This window comes from Periplaneta americana, chromosome 10 (genome assembly GCF_040183065.1).
Source record: "Periplaneta americana isolate PAMFEO1 chromosome 10, P.americana_PAMFEO1_priV1, whole genome shotgun sequence".
In the NCBI taxonomy this organism is placed as follows: Eukaryota; Metazoa; Arthropoda; class Insecta; order Blattodea; family Blattidae; genus Periplaneta; species Periplaneta americana.
In genome coordinates, this window is record NC_091126.1 from 1,765,066 (window position 1) to 1,783,333 (window position 18,268).

General features: G+C 35.3%; 1 protein-coding gene across 5 annotated transcripts in view; it reads left to right on the forward strand.

Moving 5' to 3' along the window:
- Window positions 1-18,268, forward strand: part of LOC138707376 (osmotic avoidance abnormal protein 3-like) — a 260,073-nt gene that overhangs the window by 97,667 nt on the left and 144,138 nt on the right. Inside the window, exon 1 of one of the 5 annotated variants that reach the window (XM_069836698.1) lies at window positions 11,389-13,228. The exons of the other annotated variants lie outside the window; for them this stretch is intronic. The gene's annotated coding sequence lies outside the window, so the exon portion shown is untranslated. Of the gene's footprint in view, window positions 1-11,388; window positions 13,229-18,268 lie in introns of those variants that run through there. 5 annotated transcript variants of the gene reach the window in all.

Here is an 18,268-nt window from a genome sequence, read left to right on the forward strand (position 1 = left end):
GGTCACACTTGGTGAACTTGGCTTTTCTGTGAATTCGTACTTAGAGCACCGACATTATTAAGGCTGGTGGGTGGTATAACCTTCACACACAGAAGAACAGTTGGATCGAAAATCAATTTTTCCGACCTCATTTGACCTTGGAGATAGAAAACATGCCCTCGTTGTCATGGCGATATTTATTGACGACGCATTCCTTCGTCCAAAACGAGAATCCGGATGTCACAATATTCTCTTTTTAAAACCGCCACATAAGTTAAATACTAGAGACTTTTGGACTTGGGGTTACTTGGAAGAGTTTCTTGAATCAATATGGAGCGAGAAGATGGCTGTTATAATCCAAGTGAAATTTCTTCAGATTAAGGTGATTAAGTTGATGGCACAACCGTTTCCCTTTATTCCTTATCAACTCATCATCAATACAGGTAGAAATTACAAACATATTTTAGTGCCATATCTCTGGTACGCCAGTCGATGAAATTCCAATAAGAAAACCTCCCACAAGACAAGCAACGGGGCTCACATAGGAAGTACGAGAAAAAAAAACATAAATAACACTGCGGAACACGTAAGAGAAAGTGGGGCAAATCTGTCATCTTAAAAACAGGATTTTACAAGCAACAAATTAAACTAGAAATCAGATATTGTTAAACAATTATATTCAAAATACTGAATATAATGAATAATTCGAAATTCAGAACACAAATTTAAAACACTAGAACTTTATTAAAATAAGATATGCATAAATTTGGGAATGTATTAACGAACAAAATTACAGTTGTAATAATAGTTCCCTACACAAGTAAACTTGATATTTTGGATGAAATAGCGTTAGGCTACTTGGAAATGAGTTCCTTCAATCACTGTGGAACTAGAAAATCGCTGTGAAATGAACCTGAGTTCCAATCCAAGCGAAATTTGTTTAAGCCAGATAAACCTAATGGCCAGTTTCCCAATAGACATGTAGCTATTGACGTTTTGTTAAAATTATACTTAATATCATTGATAACTATTCTTCATTTTCTGTGAGATTTGTACTAGGTTGATTAAACAAATTTGGGTAACAAGGGATCTCACGGGTGACATATTCCTCACTCTTATTCGAATTTTCCGACAGCCTCAACAGCATACCACAACTTTATCACAAAGTCATTAGATGGCGCATATGTTGCGTCAGATCCTCGCAATATTAGTTGTAATATGGCTGTGCTCACGGAAACACGGTCAAATGTGGACATGTATCTTAGGATTCGGTTTTTGCGTTTGAAGGGCACCCCGCCGGCAGAAATTCATCAAGTTGAGGTGCACGGTGCGAATGTCATGTCATGGAAAAGGTGCTTCTGGTGGGAGGTACTGGATCATCCTCTCTACAGTCCCGACATGGAACCCAGTGATTTCCATCTTTTCGGACCTATGAAGAAGCACTTGGGTGGTAAGCGATTCATTACCCATACTGCCATTCAGCAAGCCGCTGGATGTGGCTTCTGGAACCTGACGTAGATTACTTCCATGCTGGCATAGATGCCTTGGTCTACCGTTGGAACAAGTGTTTGGAAGAAAATTGTGACTATGTTGAAAAATAATGCATACCAATGCCCTCCTACTGTGTATCAGTATATATGCATGTGAAATAAAGTTTGTTCAAGAGAACTTTCGTTACCTTACTTTTTGAAGCACCCTCGTAGCCTGTTTTATTTTATTGTACCATGATGTGACTATTTCTTTCATTACTTTCGTGAGCTTCAGCCCTAAATCTTACTGCTCACATATTCTGCCGCAGATTTTTATTTTTTCTTCTCTTACTTCTCTCACTTAATCCTTGAAATTATGTCGAAGGACGTTCACGCTTTTCTGAAGAAGTGGAAGAATCACCTATAAATAGTAGTTAAATTTCTTGCTATAAGCAGCCTGAATATTTATGGAGGAAGGTGGTTTTGCTGTGGTGACATTTCTTCGAACGCTGATAATATTAAAGAAAAAAGCGCATTCTTATTACACTATGTAGATATTTTGTGTATTATATGTCCAAATTTAATTCACATTTGTTCTTTACATATTGAACAATATATTATTTTTCTTCTTGCACACGAGTATGATTATTTTTTCTTTAATATTAAGGTAAAGTACCCAAATAAGAGACACTTTTTTTAACTGCTTATAAATGAGGATGGGAATAGACCTTTTTAATCTGAATGAGTGGAATACATACAGCATTTCGTCTATTTTTAGAATTGACAATATAAATTTTAGTCAGTTTTTATTATTATTTTACATTATAAAAAGAAGTAAAACTGGGAAATGATGTTTTGGAAAGGGGTTCCAAATAAGAGGCACGTATTTTTGAACATGGACAAAAATTATCATTGGGTGAAAATTGAAGCAATACTGTATATAACATTGTTAAATCATGTAGATACCTTAATAAATTCAGGAACATTTTAAAATTGAAGGGATCAGTGCAACAGTGGTCTAACTCCTCTCAACAGAAATTCTGTTATTTGGTTTCTTTGCAAGTGAAATTAAGATGGTTTACGAAAATAACACAAATTCGGTCAAATCGGACATGAATGTACTAATCTTACTTAGGCTACTATTGCTAACGTTAATATTTTGCTGGAGAAAGAAAAAATAAGAGAATATTAAACTTCGATCTCGATATTTTAATTTTAAGTTGATTGCACTTATTTTGCGATTCCTTTAATTGACACAATTCTTATTTCGCTGTATTGAGCAAGTTGGACAAATGAAAAGTTCTTCATCAGTGCTGCAGTCTTTGTGTGCCCAACGACGACATTTTGAACACTGAGCACTGAGTCTATTTCTTCCACCTGGGTCCTGGTGTCCTCTGAAAAAAAAAATCCAGTGCAAAACAAGCACTCTCCATCGTCATAATTTTCTCCATATTCCGAGTCACTAGAGTTAATTGCATTTCCATATCGGATTCTTCATCACTGGACGAACTCAAGAAGAGCTTCTTGGACTGATTTTTTCTCTGGTTTTGGTTGTTTTTCGAACAACTTGCGAGCTCCATCTTTTCTTTGTTTTCCTTATCTAAACTCTTTCTCATTTTTTTTCTGATAAAGAGTTGATATTATAATAGCTCCTTTTTCTGCCCTGGATACTTAACGTGCGACTCCCCACTGGTTGACGCTTGCGGCTCTTGAGGTGGTTGTTGCTGCTGCTTCTGTAACTGTGGTATAACTAAAGTCACCATTTCTGGCGCGTGAAATAAGTAATGGGAACGTTGAGTGCGAATAACTTATCTTTGCCACAGTCTGTAGGCATGAAAACCACAACTGTGATTAGCAGATTGTTGACGTCACATCTGTTTAGAGGGAGGTACCACTCTCAGCCGAAGTGGCAAGAGATGCCACTGACTAGACAGTGTACTCAAAGACACATCCCAGAAACGCAAAGTGCGAGTGTCTTGCCTTTGACGCTGTCAGTGGCCAATAAGACTGACAACTGTGAATTGCAGATTGCTTACGTGACGTGTTGGGTGTTATACTGGCAACAAGTGCTCACTGACTGGCTTTTTACTCAAAGACAAGCGCCACAAACGCTGGCACTGGCTGTAGTGGCGATATTTACACAGGTTCAACGAAATTTTCGAAACCAGGAATCACAATTAAATTTAATAGTTTTAATAATTACACAAGATCTATTTGAAATATATCGAGAATATGCACTTATGTTTTGATCTTTAAGTAAGGTAAATATTGTCGGACTAGCCAATTTTAATTCATTCTAGCTATTGATATTACTGTCATCTCAATGAATGATTAATTTTAGTTATTAATAATGATAACTTAATCATTTCAATTAGTAATTTTTGTAATGAATAATTGAGGACAATGAATAATTAATGATTGACCTAATTCGTAATTAATCTTAATTAATAGTTCAATTAATCTTTCATTGGTTCTTATAGGCCTATAGTTAATGGCAGACAAACTGACACGACTAAAAGCATTAACGCTTTTCATAAACTCTCAAAGGGGAGCATCATAATAAAACCAAATAAGGGTTGTAAATAAGATATACTATCTCTTAATAGGAACCCTAGATATCTCTTATTACGAAACGGAATAAATAAAAATGAAATAGCTACCCAAGGTCATAAATTATCTTTCTTATTAGCAATCTACCTTATAGGCAACATTTTGCCAGCAAATTTATAAAATTAATAATAGATTTGTTGTAGCTTACATTAACTGCTCTTCACTTAACAAAAACCACCAAAAAGTTCAAAGCGTGAAAAATTACTTTGCTTGCTCTCAGCTTCGTTGCTTACTTTCAACTGAGGTTAGACAAAGAACACGATGTCTTAGAAGCACAAACATTGATTTTCAATAGTTGTCGAGAGATGGCAAATTATGCCGGAGAAATTAACATTGTTTCTCTTATTAGGGCCTGTCTCTTTTTTTGGGTACTTTACCTTATAGTAAATTTCTCGGCGACTCTCACGTAAATTCTTTTTACACACTATATTCGCCAGTATACATTCAATCAATCTTTATTTCAGTCGTGAGCATCCGTAGACAATGTCATTAAAAATTTACACGAGTAACATAGTATTAAAACAGAGATTTAAATGAAATATTTAGATTCTCAAAAAAAACTCCTTTAGACTATGAAATGGATCATTATCAAACAATTATTTGAGTGCAGTTTCAAATCTATTCAGATTTAAATTGTGAGATTCAGGCGATAATTTATTAAACACATTTAATGCCACAGTTTTAAACAACTTTGTAGTGGCATTTAATCTCTCAGTGGGCACATCTGATACTTGAACCTAATGGAATACTGATGTACATCGAATTTCACATGGAAATGGTTAAATTATTTTTAGCTTTCATTAAGCACTGAAATATACATAATACCCTCTCTGCAATGGGCGTCGTGGAAAGAACCAGTAATAATACAAATATCCTCTTTCTGCAGAATTAAAATCTTAGAAAAGCCACAGCCGTTGCCCCATATATGAATATAACATGACACTATTAAAGAAGGTGGTTTAGGAATTCTCGTCACCGGAACTGTCATCATTGCACTATTTCGTCACCGGTCTTATAGTCTTGTACTACTTGTCACAGAATTGGAAGTGATATATGAAAATGGAGCACATCTGCAATGCATATTGATCTTTAAATGTAAAACAGATTATAATGTAAACAAAAAAAAAAAAAAAAAAGAAACTTGAACAAGTCAGTCCAATGAGTTTAATACTCAGTATTTCGCCCCTTTGCATTAAGACATGCTTTGATCCTTCTTGGCATACCATCCATCAGTTCATTAAGCCACTGTTGTTCCAAAATGTCCCATTCTTCAATGACAATTCTGAATAGATCTCGCCGATTGCGACGTCGATCAGGACGTCCAGAAACAGCTCAGACATACACTCAGACATGCTCAATAAGGTTCATGTCTGAGGAACAAGCTGTCCATTCTAGTTGGACGATATCTGCATCACGACGCGAGAATTGTCGTCCATGAAGAGGAAGTCTTCTCCGAAATGTTGGCGAAACGGTAACACTATAGGGTGGGAAATGTCGTTCCTGTATTGTAGAGCATTGAGGTTGCCCTCAATGACCTGAGGGAGTGCGGTGACCCTATGTAATGCAACCCCAAAATTCACTGAGCCTCCATCCTGTTTTATTCGTTGTGCGACGTGTCTCAAACGTACAGCATTTCCAGATTCCCTCCAATCACGTTGTTGATGATCGTCAGGCAAAAGATATATATGCGAGTTTTATCAGTGAACAGCACTTTGGGCCAGCTGTCAACAGGGGCGGTTATTGAGGTGAAGTAGGTGAAGTGTCACTTCACCTATTTACGTGTAAAACACAATTTTGTCTCTTATTAATACTTCTAGTTATTACTGGTACCGTATTTCTAAAATAAAAAAAAAAGATTTTCGTTATGAACAGTGTTTAGATGTATAAATAGCACCTGTAACCGTCCGCTGAATAGAATAATGCCAACACTGTTACGAGCGCCGAGCGGTGTCTATTGGAACCAAAGACGTTGTAGTTATATATCTAGACACACAACTGGCGCTGGTGTCGTGTACAAATTTGAAACCACAGTCTAATAGATACAGTCACGCAACTCATACGTATAAAATATGCCAACATTTGACAGCTGGCGCGACAGTAGCCCTCTAGCGGCAGGCAAGTTAAAAGTGTGCACACGACTTATGATAACACATCAGAAAACAGGTTTTGCGTAGTTTATTTTATATTTTTATGCTATACAATAAGTGTATATGGTTCTTATTAATTCTACTTTAGAATCCTGGAAGAATTTCACACGCAGCTAATCTACAAGTTTCAGAAGCTGGGAATAAAAGTAATTCTTTCTGCTCCTTACAACTGAATCATGGCTCTGATCACGTATCATGGTTTGAAATAATATAATTGTTCGTGCGTGGTCGGTTAATTCATTCATTCCTAAATATATTTATGAATCATTGGAACTTTGTATTTCCTGTGAGAAGAGCAAAAATTAGTAGCTTCAGAATTGTAGGGCATATCTCGTAGGGTACATCGCGTGGTGAACTCCTCTCCCTATTTCCTGAGAAATTAACGATTTTGCATACCGCAAATTGGGGTAAACTTGAAAATAAAGAAAAGGGGAGGATTTAAACATTAATATGAAGTTCATTATTTTTCCATTTCTTAAGAACCTGTATTTCCTTTATTATTTTGAGTCACAAATAGCGCTGATGTTATGGTTTAAATTTTTATGGCAAGTTTACCGCATTTTACATTACATTTCCAGTTTTCACACATAATGCCTAAGTTTAACTTATCCTACCTATATAATACGTAATTTACATGCACTTACTGTTAATATGACGTAGGTGAGAACAAATAAATGAACACACAATTTTGTTAAAAAAAATTGTAACTTCAATTAACTCAGAAAATGTAGGCCTAATTTTATTTTCAGAGCAGAAGTGATGTAAGTCAAAAATGGGTAATTAGTGGTTAAAGTAAACATTCTGTAAAATACAGCGCAAAGTGGCAGTTAATATTGAATGTATTTAAACTATTAATAGTCGGTGAATAGAACGAAGGATATATTAATTGCTACTTTGCGCTGTATTTTACAGAATTCTTACTTTAAACCTCATTACCTGCTTTTGACTTACACCACTTCTGCACTAAACGGCTCAAATAATCACTGGGAATGTAAAATCAACACCAATAACAGTCATGCAAATTATTACAGAAAAGATTGCTTTTTATATTAAATTTAAAAAGGCTCTTTTATTTCTTGAGAACTTAATACGTCTGCCACATGAATCTGCACTAACACATCAGAAATTTATCGACACAGTCTGGATTTATTCAAGAAGTGAATATTTTGCAAAAAGATTACTATACTCCATGAATTCTTGCAAAATTAATACCATGATACCTACTTGAATGCTATACAACATTCAACTTTTTAAAAATATAAAGAAAAAAACACGAATACAAAAATTATGGAATTACTTGCATTAAAAACTGTAGATATATTATCCAAAATCGGACTGGTTACACATTTACACATATGATCTCTGCAAAAAAATAATATACTGTAACAGGTATTTACTTTGTTTTTATTTAAACTGTTCTTCCTGACATACAAATAGGTAACCGATAACTAATAAATGTTTTATAGAACACAATACGTAGGCTATCTACAACGTGGATTATTGGTTATGACTGAGTTATGATTTTCTCTTGGTCTTTAGGGAATCTGAAGAACGACAAATTCGGAGATTTAAACTTGTTGTTACTGCAATTTTCGTCATTGCACACATTGCCTTTATTCCGACGCATGATTAAAACGTTATTATAACATCTCGCATCCCTTTAAAGCACGTGCTGGCTGTATCAACCCTATGACCAGTGCCTTGCCTGCCGCTTGGGCGCTAGTGTCGCGAATGTTGGCAAAAAAAGTGTTGAAGTTGCGCGACTGTATGTATAAGACTGTGTTTGAAACCTCTCGCGCAGGTTCGCACGACGCCATGTTTGGGGAGCACAAATGATTGTTTCTATAAATCATTCGGAGTTTAGAAAATACTGTTGTGAATATAGGCGTTTTCTTAACGGACATCCCACTGCGCTGTAATATAACTGAACTTATTTACGTATTTTCTAATGTATAAAAAGTAAATATAAATACTGTAAGCATTGCTTTAAATATAAAAGCCTTATATTGCTTATAAATAGACTTATTAGTTTATTTCTATTTCCAATGACCGAAAACATGGGATGTTTTTACTTATGTTATTTTATATACGTTAGGAAATACGTAAATAACTTATTTAAGTTATATTACAAAGAGGGGATGTCCGCTAAAAAGATGGCTATATACTCAATGCTATTTTCCAAACACTCAGTGTTTTGAGGATCAGAGGAGATATGACGCTTTAGAAATTTCAACTGCAGACATTCATTACAGTTCCCTCATTCTTACATCATTCTCAATGACAGAATATTGTGAAAATGAGATTGTTTGCATTGCTGGCTTTGTTGTTAACATTAAGAAAATATGGTGTAATAAATCTAGAGATTCAATTTATGGTACATATTAGCAGTAAACAAAATCTCTTTTCTTTTTCTTTTTCTTTAACGAAAGAATAATCGGAGTCTTATCATATCATCATTTGAGATTATAGAAATATGCCGCTTAAGTGAAAGAGCGATTATACAGATGTTGAGAGAGGATATGGCAGATTACCATCCAAGGGTCTCTCTTACATCGTGTGAAAAACAATGTGATAACAATAGAACACTTGTACAATCTTTCTTCAACTAGAGTAACATACTTTAGAAAATGGGTTCCCAGATTCCCCCCCGAGAATCACATTTTAAACTTATTAAACTGACCATAGAAGTAGGCTTACATGAAGAGTTTCCAGCGTAGCTCAGTCGACTTTTTTTTTTCTTTTTTTTTTTATTACAACACAAAACTATATACAAGTTTAGCAATAACAAAACATTCCAAACAGACACAATACTTAATAAAAGAATGCTCCCAAAACAATGTTGAACACAATCTGAGTGAGAATCTCCTAGTTCAACATAAGTAAATATTTCTGTACATATGATAGAGTTATTATACTTCTACTTATTACAATCCGTACAAAAGAAAACATTGTGTCATTGTACGAGTATTTGCATTATTGTGACATTTAGTCCAAAATTATTTCAATTCCTTTACTTAATGTTATTTGTTATCTCTAACTTAGTACAAAAAAAATGAGTCTCAAAAAGTTAAAGAATCTTAAGTGCTTGTTAAACAAAATAAATAATTATAATGATCATCACATTACTAACAATAATGTACCCCCAAAATATATTGAGTGATCTATTATCAGTCACAAACAACAATTAATGTACTGATAAAGAAAATCAAACCCTTCCTACTAAGGCCTACCGATCCGAAGTTGCGCTCGGGCGCGAGTTCGATTCCCGCTTGGGCTGATTACCTGGTTGAAATTTTTTTCGATATCCACAACCGTAAGGCTAATGTCAGGTAATCTATGGCTAATCCTTGGCCTCATCTCGCGAAATACCATCTTGCTATCATCAATACCATCAATTCTAAATAATCTAATAGTTGATACAGCGTCGTTAAATAACCAACTGAAAGAAAGTACTACATAAAGAGCAGGTGTCACCACATAGCTTAAATTTACTAGTACAACACGACTTTACATAAAGAAAGTTCAGAGACAACATTTAACGAAATCAATAATAATAATAATAATGATGATGATGATGATGATAATGATGATGAATCAATAGGCAAGATGTTCTGTAAACTATACCTGAGTTCTATTATGCCTATATGCCTGATTCATGCATGTGACGTTTATTTCCTACTACAGCTGTGATAATAAGCTAATGTATGGTAGGCCTACTTATATTTCAAACTAAACATTATGTACTTGTTTTCATTTTACAGGTGTCTATTATGTGAAATGAAAGCAGATAAATAATAATTGTTCGTTTCTCGTTCACATGAAAACAAACCTGTGTTTACAATATAGGCCTAATGTAATGCCTTACATAGCTGGCAGTGTTTTGTTAATAATAGTTAATACTGATAATTTTCTTTTCATCTGAACTATTACTACAATATGCATTTGTATTTCTGTTCGCTATATATGTTGTCAAATAACTATACAACGTCGTTGGTTACTGTATCAAATTGTTCGTCTTCTTTTGTTTCTTGTCAAACTAACGTAACTACTGTAAGCTTGATTATGTCCATAATGTGGTCGCTTTAAATGTTAATAGGATTTTTTCATTTATCCATTCAGATTGATTTATAAGATACACAAACATATGAATTAAACATTCAACATTGCATAGCACACCCTTCTGCTATCCGGCGCTTTCCCCAAAACATGGCGACGGACGCAAGCTTCAATTTGTCTATACTCTAAACTTCTGCGCAGCCTCGGCTGTAAGGGCTCGATTGGAACTTACAATACTGCAGAGGTGAAATTAGTTGGGCTCCCATTCTCATACAGCACTTTGTTTCCATGGTAACGTGACGTCACGCACTAAAGAAAGGTTGTATGAGTGAAGTGCTTTTCTGAGTCTTTCAGTTACGGCGGTCAGCTGTCAGAATTGTAAGTGGAGTAACCAGTTTGCAGATCTGTTTTACTAATAATGGAGAAGGTTTGAAGCTGGTCTCCAAGGCCGTCGGCTATTGTTTAAGGGCTGTGAAATTTTACAGTTTGTATCTACTACCTGACTCGAGAATAGTAACCTCATTCCATGTGTCCAAGCAGCCACCCCTGCAGTGGTAAATTCGCTGGCTCTATGTTATTTTATCAGGAATACACCCCACATACATTCGCAAAGTTTAAAAGTTGTTTTCCGCGGCGTGTATTATTTCTTCTCATGAGCTCGTGACCTTGCCAATTTTGTTTCAGCTATTATTTTGAAAGTTTAACGCTCGAGTAAATGTACTCACGTAGTTTAATAGTGTGTACATATATATTAACTTATTATTTAATTATTTAGAGTATATTAGTCATAAGTGTATATAGAAGGGGGCTCATACACCAACCAGTGTCAAAATTTTCTATTTTTTCTTTAGTCTCGTATGAAAGAACACACCTTTCTGAACATAACCCTAAATTTTTATACTTAAATTCGGTCATATATTGGAGATATAGAAGTTTAAATGCCAGTATGTGCATCAGGTGGGCGTGGCGTAAGCTGTCAGAATCAGTAGTTTTTTGTTCTTATCATTTTATCAATTCTCTGCTATTATGAGAATGAAAATGGATGCTTGCCATGTTCTAGATGCCATGGAGATACTCTAGTAACCATGGAATTGAAGTTCATAATTTGGTGTACTCTGTTTATGTTACTTTTGTTTGTATAAATTCCCACGTGCTTTGAAATTGTGTTATTGTGTGGTGTAAAATGGGCAAAAAGGGAAGCGTTGCACGACGTAAAAAGAGGCATTTCCAAGGAAATCAATTCACAATAAAGAAGAAAGAAGAAAATACTATTCAGAATTCTGAATCCCCTGTAAGTTCTTCTGCTAAGAAACTTCGATTGGACTTGGAGGTTATGTCAAATACAGATGCACAAGTTCATTCCGTAAATAATGTAGCTGCGGGTTATAGAATTATTCATATTCCTACACTTATAAGAGCAATTAGTGATAATGTGTCTTGTAAAATATGCCATGGTGAAGTAACATTAGTAGAAACTTCAGTTCAGGGTTTAGCCAGCACTTTTAAATTTGAATGCAGTGTTTGTGTTGATAAACGACAATTCTATAGTAGTCCTAATAGAAACAATAATGTTTCTGAAATTAATAGAAGGATAGTGTATGCCATGAGATGTCTTGGACAAGGCTTGACTAGTATTCAGTTATTTTGTGGCCTCATGGACCTGCCTCCACCAGTCAAACAGACTACGTATGCTCTAATTGTGAACAGAATTCTAAGCGCTTCTAAGTTAGTGGCAAAACAGTCAATGAAGAGGGCTGTAGAAGATGAAATTAAGCTTACATCAGAACCTGAAAAGCGTGAAATCTCCATCTCTGGAGATGGGTCATGGAAAACCCGTGGCCATTTGTCACGTTATGGTATTGTGTCTGTAATTGGGGCGGAGTCAGGGAGAGTAATCGATGTGAAGGTGAAGTCATCATATTGCAGAACTTGTAAGAAATGGAAAGATCCAAAGAAAGGTCCTCAGTATGAAGATTGGATGAAAAAACATGCCCCTCTGTGTACAGCAAATCACCAAGGTAGTGCTGCCAGTATGGAGTGTTGTGGATTGCAAGATATTTTCAATCGCTCTGAGAGAAAATATGATGTGAAGTATGTTGAATACATAGGGGATGGTGATACAAAAAGTTTTAAAGTTGTACATGACTCCATGCCCTATAGACCACAAGTAGATATCCAGAAGGTGGAATGCGTGGGCCATGTACAGAAAAGAATGGGCACCAGACTTAGAAATTTAAAGAAAAAATTGTCAGGAAAAAAATTAGCTGATGGGAAAGGTATTGGTGGTGCTGGTCGTCTCACTGATTCTGTTATAGATAAGCTGGAAGTTTATTATGGCAATGCCATAAGGGGAAATAAGGGGAATATTGAAGACATGAGGAAGTCAATATGGGCTATTTGGTACCACGAAGTATCAACGGATTCTGAACCTTTACATTCTATGTGCCCTTCAGGAAGAGAATCATAGTGTGGATATCGTCGAGCACAAGCAGAAGGTGCTGAAAAAACCCACAGACATCCCCATCCTATTCCAATGGCTGTCATGACAGAAATTAAGCCTATATTCAAAGATTTAGTAGCCACAGAACTTCTAAAAAGGTGTCTCAAAGGTCGTATTCAAAATCCAAATGAATCTTTTAACAATAAAGTGTGGTCTATTTGCCCTAAAAACACAAACTGTGGGTACAAAGTGGTGAAAGTAGCTGCTGCTGATGCTGTGGCTACATTTAATGAAGGAAATGCCAGCAGATTACAAGTGCTTAAGCACTTGGATGTGACAGTGGAAAAGTTTGCAGAGACTGCTCTCAGACAACTTGACATCCTTTGTGTAAAATATGCTGAAAAGCGGCTTCGTGAATCCACTAAGGAGGCAAGAAGGACCAGGAGGAGGCTGATGCTTGAAGAACATGGCAAAAACATCACAAAGGAGGGTACAACATATGCTGCAGAAGCTTTTTAAACTTATATGTAAGTTGGAATGCATGTTGAATTTTCAAAGTCATTTTTCCATAACTTAATATTTTCAACACAAAAACACAATATCTCTGAAAGTAATGGTCCAAACTGCATGAAATTTTGCACACACATAGTTTTTTTGTGTGTTCTAGAGGATAAACCTAAATAGTCAGATGTATTTGCAACACAAGATTATTTCACTTATGAACATGATGTGAAAAAATTAAAATAATTTGATACTAAAATTTTAAAATCCCTGAAAATGATATCAGGCCTACCACAATATTCATTGATGGTTTATCCTCTAGTTTATAGTGTCAGCTATGAATAAAAAAAAAGATTACACTAATCAGATTGACCCTTTGCAAGAAATCATGTTTCTTAAAACAACCAGCATACTGAAAAATAAAAAATTTTAATTTTTTAGTATCAACTTTTATATTTGTCATATTACAATAACTTTTATGCACATTTCAAGCCCCAAGTGTATACTTCTTATGTCCAAAATTTCATTTTGTTATTGCAAATAGTGTTGGAGATATTGAACTTATACTACAATGCATGCCCGATCATGGTCTCTTGGTGTATGAGCCCCCTCCTACATCATAGTATATATCATATGTTTAATCACTATAGTGCTGTTATACAAATAGCCTACTTAGGTACCAGTACATAGAAAATGTTGAAAAATGAGTGCGAAATATGTATCCCGAAAATGATACAGTTTGTAATTTATTAGAAATGCTGTTTTGTAGACTTAAATATGAGAATAAAAAAATGTTTTAAATTCTGGACGACATATAGTGTTTTTTTCTTTGTTTGATAAAGTGTTAAGAAAATAGAGCAGTTGTATAAAATAACTTACAAAAATTCTTTCGATGAAAGAAGCTATTCTGTTTTATAATATTGAAAATTTCACTCAGAATGCTACATCACAGGAGAGACTTTCATAATTAGCCACATAGCATTCAATAGAGATATACTGTCCACTCTCAGTTAAACTTAGACATTTTATAAAGACATCATCGACAGGTTTGCTGCTTTAAAAGATAGGAGGATTGACTTGGTAAGAAAGAAATTGGGTGAGTCCTGAAATAAATTAATTCTCCTGTTTGCATGTGTTCTAGAACTAGTAAAATTGTATGTAGTTTACGAATTGTAGGCCTACTCATTATATTCGTAAAACTCTTCATGGATTTGTGTATGTGAACAGCACTTCACCTATTTTTTTACGGTGAGCCGCTACTGGCTCTCAACAGTTCATTCTGCATGATTCGTTGCCTCTCTGTAACGTACTCAATGATGTCTAGGTGTACGAAACTGAGCTCTCCATGGTCATCTGGAATAAGGATCAGCATCATGCAATCTGTTTTATCACAGTTTGGTTAGATACACGACTCCCTGTGGTCTGCAAGAAATTATTATTCAAACTGTAGCATTGGCCATGCGATTTCTCAGAGTCAGAATTCTCAGATAGCCATCATCGGCTGCAGTTGTAGCCCAGAGCGAGACAAGTCCTCAACAGTACCTGTATTTCTGTAACGATTCCAAGTCCGTACCACATCGCTTTGATTCACGTGTAGGCCTACAAGTATAGCAACTTTCTTTGAGACAGTACTTCCTGACATAGTGTGACTATTCGAACACGGTCAAATGTCGGAATTTGTCTCCTTGCCATAGCAGTGAGTGAGTAACGTCCACACAGTGATCAGAACAAGTCTATAATGCTTCCCTCCCAATGTTACGATTTCAGCTGATATTCTCCTTGTGCTTTGATGTTTTGTAGGGTGCAGTGCAGGTTTGTTTATGCTTAGACATATTTCAAGGGACTGATGTGTACACGTAACATAAACGGTCAATATAGGAGAATGCTAACGATACTTATAGAGGTGATGCAACACTTTTTTTTATGTATTACCCTAGTGGCTTGTCAGTTATTATAAGCGGTAGAAATTATAGTTAGCCTACCAGTCAGTAACAAGGTCTGCCAATTCATCCGTTGTGAAAAAAGACACCAGGTTTCACAATACAACTTCAACAGACAATAATGTTCAACTGACTATTAGATATAATTATCCAAACAAACAAACTTAATTTTAAGTTGTAGCGTATTTATGAAACATTTCTGCTGCTAACAATGCGTGGCGCGGTGCTTGTGGTAGAAATCCATGCGTTTCTTTCACGCTATTGTTCTATCATCGCCATTAGTAGAGCTTTAATCTTCTGCGTTAAAGCGCATACAGTTTTTCGCGATATCGACAGAAAATAAACTTCTCCTTGAAATTAAGGCGAACGTTGATTCTCACTGCAGTTCTGCGAGAAGAGCCACCATGTCGAACATAACTACAAAAAGGCCCATTTAAGGCGAGTGGAAGAAATACTAAACTTCAAAATATTATCACTGAGCCTTTCATCTCTTGTAGTACAAGATCGTTTAGACCCTGTGTCGGAATCCAGGATAGGCCTACGTCACTTGGACGTTTGAGTTTAATTTAAGAAAATCGAAGTAGGATTACTCAAAAAAAAAAAAAAAAAAAAAAAAAAAAACTTAAAGTAGGCTATACGGTATTACATTTGAAATTGATCGCCATTAACGCGTAATGTTAGGTACGAGTGGCGTGCTGACTTTCGTATTGACTTTTATCTATCGTGAACAGTGACTTGCTTTGCCGGTACTTAGCAACGCGTTTTCAAAACAACTACTTTAGTGTCGTGCCAGTAGAGGGTACTTTTCACTGAGGAGAAATGGGATTTGTTAGAATTATACATTTATATTTATTTTTACTGACATGAATTAACGAAATCACAAACTCTTTTAACGTAAATGAAGATAACAAGAACTTTATTTTATGAGAAAAATGAAAGTGATGTCCCTCAGCAATCACTTTGAAAACATAAATAGGCCTATAAGAAAGAAGTAGTTGTCAATCTTAATGCATTTTCAAGATGAGTATTAGTTAGCCCATTTATGTTGCTTTTCATTACATCAATACCTTAACAATGTATTAATTCAAAATATAAATCACTTTGTTCAATATCAGGCAACAACCCTTTGGCGCATCCTGATATTTCTCATATCTCAGCTTGGGTAAGAGCAAAGGGATGTTTTATTAATCCCTGCACTGATTTCAATATAGTGAGTTCTGAAAAACTTAGCTGAAAGGTTTCTGTTGACATAGTGGGATCAGATTAGATTAGATTAGATCTTTATTAGCCGAATAGAATTACAAATATTCATGGCGTCGTCAGTACACAAGAAAAATGACATAACATACAATATAATACAAAAATAGACTTAATTCTAAATAAATTTAACAGTTTAATATAGAGTGACATGCAAATTGATCTTCAGTCTCCACTGTTCTATCTAGTATCTTCTCTTTTTGCTTTTCCCTGTCTTTTCTTCAACTCTGAGTTACCTGAAACATAAATGGTCAAGGGCAGTATCAAGAAACGTTAAATTCTAAAATTTTAAATTTAGATATTCATTTGTGCAAAATGGCATATGTGTTAATAAAATGTTCTTTACCTCTTTTTTTAGTTTTCTTATGTTAAGTTCTTTGATTTTCTGTGGAAGTTTATTATATAAATTGCTGCCTCTATGTGATATGCTGTTAAGACTTCTGGTAAGCCTGTGGTAATTCAGATGTATGTTTTGGGATGTTCTGGTGTTATACTCATGATAGGTTGAATTTGTTTTAAAGGAATCTATGTTTTGATTAATAAAGCACACTGTTTCTAAAATATATATGCAGGATACAGGTAAGATTTTTAGTTCTCTGAAAATTTTTATACTTTTAGTCCGAATAGGAACTTTTTTAATGATTTTGAGTATTCTTTTCTGCAATTTGAGGACTTGTGTCACTTTTGGTGAAGATCCCCAAGTAATAATGCCATATGATAGTATTGAATGAACATATCCAAAATAGACTGATATTAAAAGTTCCATGGATGATATCTTCGCAAGGACTCGAAAAGCATAACATTAGCGACTCAGCTTCTCAGTTAGATGTCGTATATGCTTTTCCCATGTTAGACTGGAATCTATCCATATACCTAAAAATTTAGAGCATTCTACTTCCTTAATTATGGTATTACTAAGAACTATGTGAATCTGGTCAGTTGAATATTGATTGAAAGATACATAGACAGTTTTATTTACATTTAATTTAAGCTTATTATTTGCTAGCCACTTGTCTATTTTCGTTGATGTTGCATTAATTTTCATTTGCAAGTTCTCTTGATATGGTAATTTCAACATAATTATTTAAATAACCTTTCTTTCATTTCTCTTTTTTAGCGTTGACGATGTCTAGGTTACAGATTTAATACTGATTGATCGGTTCTTGTGACTCACGCTTTGACTGGAATGTACAGATATCTTGATGGGAGTCCACTTTTATGTAGGCAACAATTTCACACGACTGTCATACAGGGACTCTTGTTTACTGCCGCATTTCCCCACACATACTCTCAATTTTTAGTAATAGAATTTATTTTAACGTAGTTTCTTATCGCAACCCGCGAGCGAATTTCCTTGTGACCCGCTGGCCGCTTAATGAGAACGGCTGGAAGGCATAGGCCTAGGTCGCACCAACATAAACTTACTAGCGAGATATTTGATATTTATTTGTTAGCCAACTTTACAATTCACAGTTTTGGTGGACCTTTATATTTCTGCTTTTCGATCCACTATCCCTTTAACATATAGGCCTACCACTCTTTTATGTTAATATATTCATTTGCCACGTATTACCTGATTACTTCCTAATGTGTTGTTTCTATCGTTACCTGTAGTGGGGCTTCCTTCATATCCTATTAATTCCATGGGAACCATAAAGATTTATCTTCGTCTCATCAGACCAAATCACCCTGTTCCAAAATCCCTCATCCTTACCAGCATGTTCTTTAGCGAAGTCTAATCTTCGAGCTCGATTTGTCTCACAAATCCACGACCTCTGTGTCTTCTGCCGTGGTAACCATTTTTCCACAACACACGCCGGATAGTTTGATTACTGACTTCGTGTTTGAAGACTCTTCAATCATGACTCG